The 9324-nt window shown below is 36.4% G+C and overlaps 1 long non-coding RNA gene across 1 annotated transcript; it reads right to left on the bottom strand.

The window, feature by feature from the left end:
* Window positions 1-3588: 3588 nt before the first annotated feature.
* LOC128091031 (uncharacterized) lies at window positions 3589-8016 on the bottom strand. Its single transcript, XR_008211192.1, has 3 exons — window positions 7850-8016; window positions 7497-7542; window positions 3589-5053 (listed from the first exon to the last, which is right to left on the bottom strand). It is a non-coding gene; the product is annotated as an uncharacterized LOC128091031 (long non-coding RNA).
* Window positions 8017-9324: the final 1308 nt, after the last annotated feature.

The raw sequence follows: 9324 nt of genomic DNA, 5'->3' as shown, positions 1-9324 counted from the left end.
TGCATAACTTCTGTTCCACAATTTTGTATGGCACAGATGATCCAGTTTGGACTGAGTTTATAGAATCTGAGCTAGTTCTAAAAATGAGTTGACTATCAGACCTGAGAATCTTCAGAGACACGTCTATGCTACAAACTGTATAATAATTAGGTATTCTGTTGATTGATATCCATACTTATGCTGCGGAAAAAAATTGCAGTGTATCTGCAGAACACAGAGATACAAAGTGCCATCATGATGACAACTGGTTGTCAAAAGTAAGCAAATTAATTAAAGTTATGAGCAAAACAGCCACTGTCTGCATTGAAGAGTTTAAAAAAGGCTGGCATTGCTTCCCACCACTAAAGCACTAATTAAATAACTTTTTGAAAAAACTCATGAGTACTAGGTTTTATTTACATACCAAAGAATGGAGTTGACTTGCATACAATCTAAACCTTAATTAACTGCTCGTTGTGTCCTCCTTCCCTCTCCCCATAAATATTACACAAATACGTGTATCTGCTCAAAGGCAAGAAGATTCTCTGCCCTTTCTGGAGGCCTAAGGAATACACAATCACATCATACTTAAGACTACAAAACATTGAGCAAGTATGATATTCGGAAATACCTAATAAACATGTGAAATTTGCATTGCAAGAACATATGTTAAACTATTTGTGAAGTTCACAGGTATAAAATTTTAGAGTGTGTCAGTCTTCATTTTTTTTTAGCTAGTCAGTATTTTCTTCTCCCAGTTCACACCTTAGCTCTTTTGCAGCTTCTGGCCAGATGTCCATCATGTGTCATCCCAGAGAATTCTCTATTAGCTAACTTGATGCTGTCCTCAGCAGCAACACAATGAGCTCCATATGGGATACAGATAGACACAACTGAACTGATTATTGCACAGTATCGCCAGAAGAGTATACAACAGATAAGGCAAAGCCACAGCTCATTCATAGTTTCTGATCACAATATCTATGACCTGATTTTGCTGCAGAAATGTTATATTAGCTATCCAAGAATAGCAGAAAATCAGAGCCAAAACATATTCCTCTGTGATAAGACAAAAAGAAAGGAAAATCTGACCAGCCGTTTATAAAAATACTCAGTGATGGATACTCTACAGCCTCTATAGGCGCTCCTACCCGAGGCTTCATTATCTTAATCATTAAGGAAGAATGACTAGAATCTAATCTGACTTATCCTTACTGCTATTTCAGGATACTTGCTACTCTCCCCTGACTCCATAAATAATTTATTCCTTTCTATGCAGAACCTTCCATGTGCTTGAAGGCTATGAACAACAGTATCCTGGGCTGCACCAAAAGAAGGGTGGCCAGGAGTGGAAGGGAGGTGATTTTCCTTCTTTGCTCTGCCCCTGTGAGGTCTAGGTTGGTTTACTGCATCCAGACCTGGGGCCATCAGCACAAGACATGGAACTACTGGTGTAGGTCCAGAGGAGGCCACGAAGATGAAAGGAAGGTTAAAGAGGACAACGCAAGGCCCTTTTTGGTAGTGCCCAGTGACAGGATAAGAGGCAGTGGGGACAAACTGGAACACAAAGTTCACTCAGCCATTCTGTGATTCTGTGAAGATAAAAAAACTGACTGGGAAAGAAATCTTGGTGAGATGAAGTACAAAACAACATTCATAACGTTTAGAGAAAAGAAAGGAGGAAGGACAAAATGAAACACTGGAAATAAAGAAGACAGATTTCAAGTAAATCTTAGAATAAAAGTCCAAGTTACTCTACTGGAGAGGAAAGACAAGACATATGAGCTCTTGGCTTTACTGATATCAAACATGAAAAGAAAATATAGAAAACTATTAAAAGAAAAGCTCACATCACTGGAAATACTAAAGAACAGCACAAACATAAGGAAAAAAAAAAAACAATAACAACAAAACCACAAACCAAAAAACACCAACAGACCCAATCACAAAACAGAGTGCGTAAAACCAACAGGAAAAGACTTTGTTAGTAGTAAGGGAAAAAGAATTATAGTGTAGGTCCATAGTATAGTAAGGTCAGAGGAAAAAAAACTACTGACATGGGACCCCAGGAAGTTTAACAGCATGAAAAAAAAAGAAATAAATAAAATAAAACGGAAGACATTAACTCTGCTAATCTACCAATTTTGAGTTTATATTAATAGACAGGAATTCAGCTTAAAAGAGGAGGAATTAAATATTCTATGCTAAATTAAATATTCTCAAATTGCCCAGTTAGAATGAATTTATGCAAACATAATTAAAGATCTGGCTGAAGGGGCCTCACAACAACAAAATGACTACTTGTAGGATCTCAAGGGAAAAGAAAATAGTAAGCAATCAGAAAAAGAAACAAAAACAATATAAAGAATGAGGAAAAGAATCAGGGGAGTTTTCAATTAACATACATTCATAAACCATTACTTGCATAAACAAAATTTTAAGCACAAGGATAAAAAAACATAAATAATAGCTAAGACATATTGTTTATGAATAATTTGTATTAACCAAAGTAATTTGCCCTTTTGGCAGAATTACATGGCCTGTGAGTTATGGAAGAGCATCAAAATCTATAAATTATAAAGATTACTGCATGATCTGAACTTTTTTTTTTTTTTTTTTTTTTTTTAAGGAAGCTAGGAAACCAAGGTCAAAAGCTACAAAAGTTGCAAAATCAATAATTACATTACTGCTGTGTAGTTAGGGCTCCACACCGGCCTGCACAGCTCTGCTAGATATTTTCATTAATCATCTGAATAATGCACCAGAACACCTATTGTTACTAAATCAAAATGCATCAGCAAGTTGGGTCGTAGGGAAGAATGAACTCAGAAGGATCTCAAGATATCACTGAGTGACAATGATTAATATCCAATCACGCAGTGCAATTCCTGGGGCAGTAATCTTCAGTATAAGCATCCTTACTAGGCTTGTCTTAGAATTATTGAGAGTACTACAACAATCTGTTTATGAACTGAGAAAAATAAGAGTCACATTAGTTTGTTTCGTTCAAATGATAATGGAAAAGTTATTGTAATATGAAAATACACAAGATTTATATTTTGTTTCAGCATTTTGCCAAGGTTACTGTAGAAGGACTCACGCTATGCTCTAACTTACGGTACAATCAGCAAAAATAAGGATAAGACAGAACTAAAATGTAACAATAAGCATTTAGAAATACACGCAAGTGAGTCTTAAGGATACAGCTAGTTTTCATTAATACTCGCAGGGATTACTGAAAAGGATTGCTCTACTGAGCAAACGTTTGCATCCAATGTAGCTGCCTAAAGCTCTTCCACAGTCAATAAGCAGAAGCATGCACATTGAGGTACAGTTATCTCATCTTAGGATACACATCAGATCATGAGCCATACCTACTGCCGCGTTTTTATCTCCACTGACCATGAGGGACACTGCAAAACACACGTCTTAAATTAGAGAAGAACAATCTTGTCCAAAGTATTTAGGCAGATATTCTGAGCCATATGTACTATCAGTAGAAACAGAGTTGTGCCACACTTCTGTCTTTTCTGTATGGATTACTGAAAAATCAGTGAGAACCTCAGGTTGTCCACTTATGCTCACATATCTGTTGTCAATTCAGCTGATGTAAGTAGGTTATGAAGAATCATAAAAAAGACTTAATAGCTCTGAATTTTACCAAGGTATGCAGCTGACCTCATGCCTTGTAAGCTTGCTGAGATGCCTCTGATTATAGATGCACTGACTTCCGTGCCTCTTTTGGATAGATTGCCCTATCTGTTCTCTTTCCATCATGATTCATAATTTCTGTTAGATGGTTTAGAAAAGGGAACATTCCTGTGGCTCTTTGTGACTTGGTTAGGACTCCTAAGGCTCTGGCCCAACAACATCAGCAGGAGTTTCGTCTTTGATTTCAGTAGCACTAAAATTTCACTCACACAGGTTTTAGACAAAGGTGAGTACAGGGTGTGATGTTTAGCACAGTAAAGAGAAATCAAACAAACGAGTCTTCTTGTGATATTGCTCTATGGCTCATACTTTCAGTGAAGACATACTGCTGGAGGATTTTTATCACTAATATACAAGAATTAATATTTTATCATTAAAATGGATAATCAAATTGTTCAACAGCATCTTAGGGTGATCAGAATAAAGTAACAGCTGCTGCCACCTGTCCTCTGGAAAGGTATCTTCTTGTGTTGTACCCTTTGGCTACTGACAGTATTCAATAAGCATTTTCAAATGCACCTTAATGCTACAAAGTCTGCAAGAAGCCTTCCTCAGTGGCAACTGAGACAAGATAGTCCATAGAATTTCAGGGATAACTAAATATAGAATGCTCCCATTTTATTTAACAGCAATTTCTAATTCAAGACCCCCAAAATACACAACAGTGATTTTAAAAAGAAAATTAAACATCACACCATGTATTCAAGTGTTGGAGAAGTGATGTCAGCTGCCCCAGCATGACACACAAAACATTATCCTTAATATTGCTGAGAAGTCAGGAATTCCTAGCAGCTGAGTGAAATATCAGACCTCTTGTCTGAATTCGAAGAAAAACTGAACAGTTGTTTAGAGGATCATGAACCTTATCTTGCAGAACATGCATACAACAGCATACAACATAATATGATTGCAAGAAGTAGTATTAGGCTTCAAACAAGGAAAAAAAAGATGATCTTACTGCTCTTCTGATATAGGATATTTCACTGAACTGTTCACAACCACTGAATACTTAATTTTTATAGACTGCTGCAAATGTATATTCACATCAGGACACTCTGAAGTAAACTGTGGATATATACTATAGTGGTCCTTGAGACAGCTCGGATTGGGTTTCTGAGAACAACAAGCAGGAGCTGTGCAATACTGGGACTGGCATAGTGGCAGCTCTGACCACTGCATATTTCTTCTCTGACAGTAGACATTTTGACCTTCCTGGAAGGCCACTTTTAGACCATTTCTGTTCAACTTAGGGTTTTTTTCCACATTTATTTTTCTAACAATATTTTATTCATGAACATTTAAGCCTTAGATTTTCTTTCCTACTGTAATTCACGTGGTCCGTTCTTCTCAGAGGCACAAATTTCTGAAAAGCAGATAAAAACCCAGGGTCAAAACTTGCTGTGCTCAGGGGAAGAAAGATCTTGTTATCTCAACAGATACTACTAACATGTTATCTGTGTTAACTGAATGCATGAGGAAAGGGATAATTTTGAGTGGCTGGGGAGAAACCTATTCAAGAAAGAAGAACTAGTTTAATCCTTTCTTTATTGGTGATAAATGCAAAGAAATATACTTCCAACTAATGATCAAGCATAGTGCAAATTGGCCAAGGTTGGTCACTGATGTACAGTGGCTGAAATAAGGAGCTCTGCTGGGGGTTAGATAGTTGGTACATAATGTCATTCTGATATTACTATACAGAAAAACCTCTCAAGCACAACATAAATATTTGCATGAAGAACTGTTCTAGTTTTAGACCTAAACTAGGTCAGAACTGGCTCTAGCTTTAAAATTCCTCATCAGTTTTTCTGTTCCTTTCTTACCCATACAGATAATTTTCATAACCAGCTTCCAAACAGAAGACTAGAGGAATTCAAAGTAGTGCTAAAATTGCTCCATGTACAAAACTGTAGATGTACAGCCTTCCCAAAGAATGACAAAAAAAACGAAGATTCCCAGGAAGATGGAGGACACACAGTAATTGTTCAGAGACAAAAAAAATCACAATATAAAAATTGCATATTTACCCAAGCAAGAGACTGGTACCTGCATACACTTTCAAGACATGAAAGATGAAAAACATTTCTGTACCTAATTGCTGATGTTTAGGAGAATATGTTACTCTGTATTTGCCTAATTTTTATAGCTCTCATTAAGCATCCTGTAAGTGATCCATCTTTGCACATACCCAAACACAAGCAATATTTGTTAATTCAGCACATCTCATAGAGCAGGCAGAACTTCACACATTTGCTGTAATATGAAGAGCAGGAAGAGCAAAAATCAAAGGTATAATCACGTATAGATTCCATCTCTTGAACACTTTTCCTATTCCCTTTTTAATGCAGCATTTCTATCTCTACAGCAATGTAACTGCATTGCAGGATGGGGAGAGAAGCATTTTTCCATTACCTCAAAAGTCCAGATGGACTTTTCAAAGCTATATTATTACTTAATGAAATTTCTAAACTGGCAACTTTTTTTCTACTTTATTCGCTGCTTTGTTAGATAATGGAAGACAAAGTAAACCTATTAATTTTTTCATAAAAGTTTTGGATAGTTCTGCAGTTTTGGATAGTTCAGCCTATAGTTGACCACATCTCAAAGCCAGGTTCAATTCCTGTCTCAGGAATTGTGCTGACTAGAAAATGTATTTAGTCCAAAAGATGCAAGAGGGAGCCTTTGATTCAGTACTCAAAATAAGGCGCAATTCTAATTCCTAATTTGCTGATATTCTTCATCTTTTAGGGAAAATAAAATAAAATCTCACTTATTTAGAAGAAAAAAACCACAAACTATAAGAAGAAAAGACAAAAACAAAAAGAAATCAGGAAAACACAGATTAAGTAAATTTTCACTTAAGTAGATCAGTTGAACAATTTCTAACAAAGGCTGACTGGCTAATTATTTGTCTGATTAGGCAAGAAAAGCAAATTTTTTTCTTCTGACTAGGTATGAAAAAGCTGAACACATTTGGTTTCACATCAGTTTCAGAAGCATTTCTCTGAATACATTTTGCAAAGGAAAAGGAAAGTAGAGATTTCCAGGACCTACTGGGTAGATGTCAAGAGAATCACTGCTATTTTCCTTGACTCAAAAGCTCTAATTGCCTTAAGTCTCTATCTCCTCATCTCTGACTAGTTGTGTTTCCACCCACTGTTGGTGAAATACTACCACAAATCTAAACACAAAGAAAACTTAATGCCTATTTCAAGTACACAGGAATTAAACTAATCATTTAAGAAAAGTTTAGTTCTACCCATTGTTTCACTACCTTGTATTTCCACCATAAAGAAAATGAAGAGAGTGCATGTTGAAGTGTCTCTTTTCTTCTGTTCAAACCTTGGGTGCAGAAAGAAGTTCATGGCAAAAATTCACAGTGATCTTTCTGTGCAATCAGTAGCAATTTTTCCTGATACACATCAGAATTTATTGTTAGATTACTCACCTAAGCAATGCAATTAATATGACCTAAGTTAAATGACACTAATTGTACGGCAGAGGCTGTCTGCCCTGTGCATCTCTTCACCATTGTGCACAGAAAATGTATGTGCTGTAAAGTGTTAATGTTCCCTCTCCCTTGCTGGAAGAAGGCACGGTGAAAAACATCAGCATGCTCTTGGAGGTTAAATGAGTCACAGAGTGCCTGCTGCCTTCTACCTTTATTAAAATGAGATAAATGTCTGAAATAGTGTGAAGGTTTAATTTATGCCACAAACTAATTCAAACGTTTTCCATCATCACCAATTTGTTTTTGCTTTTGCTGGTTGTAATATAATTCTTCCTACTAGAGTCGTAATGCTTACCTCTGTCTTTGTGTAAAAACAAGAGGAAACTGACTCCCAGAAAAACCTAGAACAATGAAACACATCACAGTTCATTTTTAATTGTCATTTTACCTCAAATAAAGTTGGCTGTGGCATTCTGAAAGGCAGCAGAAAATATACATATACATATATATATATATATATAATGTTGCTAGAGCAAAATATACTTATCTATTACATGAAATTCCAGTATTTCCAAATTTTCCTGTATATATAGCATAACCACATTTATTGCTAAAAATAAACCTTACCACAAGAGACATGAACAGTGAATTAGCATGTAACATGCATCTGTGTGCAGTTTAAATGAGAAAACACTTTTTCATGTCTACCTCAGAAAACTAAAGCATAATCTGCTGAAAAGGAAGGATCTGCTTTCTGGTCCACGATTAGTGTTATCCTCTTTGATGTACTGGGAGTCCCAGGTAACGGATTAATGCTGCATCTGAGTGGTTATTTGCTGCTACTAAAATACGGCTGAGGGATCCTCTGTGTTGCCCCCTCTGAAATGAAATGTCAAAAAAAGCATTAGAAATCCAACTATAGAATATAAACTGGTAATTTCCATATGGCCTTGAAGAAAGGTGAAGCCCAAACCTCAAGGAACGTTAAGACAGGATAAGGGCAAGACTAGGACAGACAATCCAGCCTTATTCCATTTTTCACAGAAATCACATGTGCTATGTTAACACTGAATTAGATAACTCCATACTCCATAACTTCTTTTTTCCTCCGTTACTGTCCTGCTCAATACCCCCTATTACTTGTTTGGGAAGGTCTTACAGACACAGTTATTAAATTAAGAGCACTTACTGAGTACAAAGTTCTAGTGGGAAGAAAGCCCTTCAAATTTCTGTTCCTGCAAGCTAACTTGTAAGTACCTTGCTGTTTTCTCCAAACTTGATAAATTAAGGAATAAAACCTTCAGTGAGAACTCCATCTACACATAAATTACTCTTACCATAGTTTTAAGACAATTTTGTGAAGCCAACACATTATTAGGTTTCCAAGTAGCACTTTTTCATAGACACAGAATATAGGCTTGAGTTATCTAGTCCAAATTCTTGTTTAAAACAGGTGTCCTTAGGTAAGGTTGTGCAGACCATGCCCAGTCAAGCTTTGAGCTACCTCAGAGGCAGAGATTCCACCGTTTTCCTGAACAACCTTTTCCTGTATTTGATCATACTTTACAAAAATTTATTTCCTTCCTTAATCAGTTTTCTCCAAGTTGCAAGTTCTGTCCTTTCAACTTTGCATATCATCCTACCACTGTGTACCACCAGGAAGAATACTCAATAAAACAGCACAGACAGCAATAAGGTCTCTTCTGATCGCTCTCTTTTTCATGGAACAAACTCAATTGTCTCCTTTTTATCTCAAGTTCTCCACTTCCCTGGCCACACTGATGGCCCTGCAGTGGACTCATTCCCATATATCAGTGCTTTATATTGGAGTACCAAGAAATGCAGGGGAAAGATTACTTCCCTGGAGCTGCTAGCTATATTCTTACTAATACAACCCAGGAAGTTGCTGATCTTTGATGTTATAAACTGGTTGGACTTTTTGTTTTAATTAAATCTCAAATCTATATTTGATTGAAAATTAAAATAAGCCATTCAAAACTGAAATAAGGTTATGCACAGGGATTGTCAGTGTTTTAAACAGAGCCAGAAGGAACTGGTTAGCTTTCTACACATACTGACATATGGAGCCTTATTTATACCCAAGAGTTGCGCAGATTTAACTAGAGGTGAGTTAACAAGAGCTCTCCTGCTACTCTGTGGATACAAATCAGCATTTCAACAAT

Source organism: Tympanuchus pallidicinctus, unplaced genomic scaffold (assembly GCF_026119805.1).
Source record: "Tympanuchus pallidicinctus isolate F22 unplaced genomic scaffold, pur_lepc_1.0 scaffold5, whole genome shotgun sequence".
Taxonomy (NCBI): Eukaryota; Metazoa; Chordata; class Aves; order Galliformes; family Phasianidae; genus Tympanuchus; species Tympanuchus pallidicinctus.
The sequence above is the reverse complement of the archived record's forward strand: the minus strand, read 5'-3'. Positions and strand labels throughout refer to the sequence as shown.